The sequence below is a fragment of the Hipposideros armiger genome, unplaced genomic scaffold (assembly GCF_001890085.2).
Source record: "Hipposideros armiger isolate ML-2016 unplaced genomic scaffold, ASM189008v1 scaffold_891, whole genome shotgun sequence".
NCBI classification, from domain to species: domain Eukaryota; kingdom Metazoa; phylum Chordata; class Mammalia; order Chiroptera; family Hipposideridae; genus Hipposideros; species Hipposideros armiger.
The window spans coordinates 132367-133677 of record NW_017732241.1 but is presented as its reverse complement, the minus strand read 5'-3'; positions in this window follow the sequence as shown (position 1 = coordinate 133677).

The window sequence follows — 1311 nt, the reverse complement described above, 5'->3', positions numbered from 1 at the left end:
ACCATCCTATTATTTTAAGTCTAAGTGGATGCAATGTACTCATAGTTCCTTTGAGCCCAACCCTAACTCTTACCCTATGCTGTTTACGATCTTGTATTCTATTTCTATAATTTAGTTGACTGTCAGTAAAATGAAATTTTTATTCCTTTTGTAAGAAACTCATTAAGATATTTAAAAAGCAAACAAATAAGAAATGAACAAAACACTTCCTATAATGTGAATAATAATACAAATAGCATATTAGGTATATTTTGGCTATAAGGGTTAAAAAACAGCCCTAAATAATGCCTAGGTCACAAATATTAGCTATAATAAACCAAATATGGTGTGTACATGTTTGATATTCTACTTTACATGGAATATTAGTCCAAATTTGTAATACTGAATAACACCTGAGTAGCCATCCATCCATCCATCCACCCATCCATCCATTCAACCATTCATCTAATCACTCATTCATAAGGGAAGAAATTCTGCATAAAATTTTAATTCCCTTCTTAGGAGAATGGTTCAACTAAGAAAAATGAAGTCCTTTTTGTTCAGCAGAGCATCTTGGAAGATTAAAAATATACAAAAGAGTCAGAGAGGAGTTTGGGAATAAGGCTGGAGAAAATGAAATTAATCTGTGTAACCACGTCAGAAGAAAATGGAGTTCTGGGGGCCAGCTGGAGGGGACTGCAGAAAGCTAAGAAATGGTAGGAAGCTGGAGTCTGAGGTGTAGAGCTGGCCAAGAAATTTTTTAGAGGACAGAGATAGCTGAACAATCTCTCCACTGAATTGATTTGGCAGAAGTGAAAAATCAGAACCAGAGCAAAACATAAAAATAGAAACCCACCCTGAAATGTTGCATGAAACTTGGCATTGTGAGTGGGGATATTGAATTCTCCAATATTCATAGAATGAGGATCAAACCAATTTTATCTAGGTCTTAATTGGTNTCATCTGACATTACTAATTTACTCAAAGGAAAATATCCCAGGTTTAGTGATTGTTTGGGGAAAGAAGTTTAAAATGGCGTGTGGTCAGGAATACAAACTAATTTTGATGAAACATTGTTGAATATTTCAGTACCTTCTTCAAAAGCCTATAATGGTTCTTTACAGCCTAAAGTAGAATTACCAACATCTTTAACTTTCTCCATTCAAGAACTGGCACAACCTTTATCTAGCTTTCTACAATATTGCATCACCCATAGTTACTTCAGGTCCACAGTCCCATATCTGAAACACTTGGGACTACGTGTTTATTGCAATTCAGGTTTTGGGGAGGGAGGGTACAAAGTGGTAATTTTTTAAAAGTAACACAGTAAAT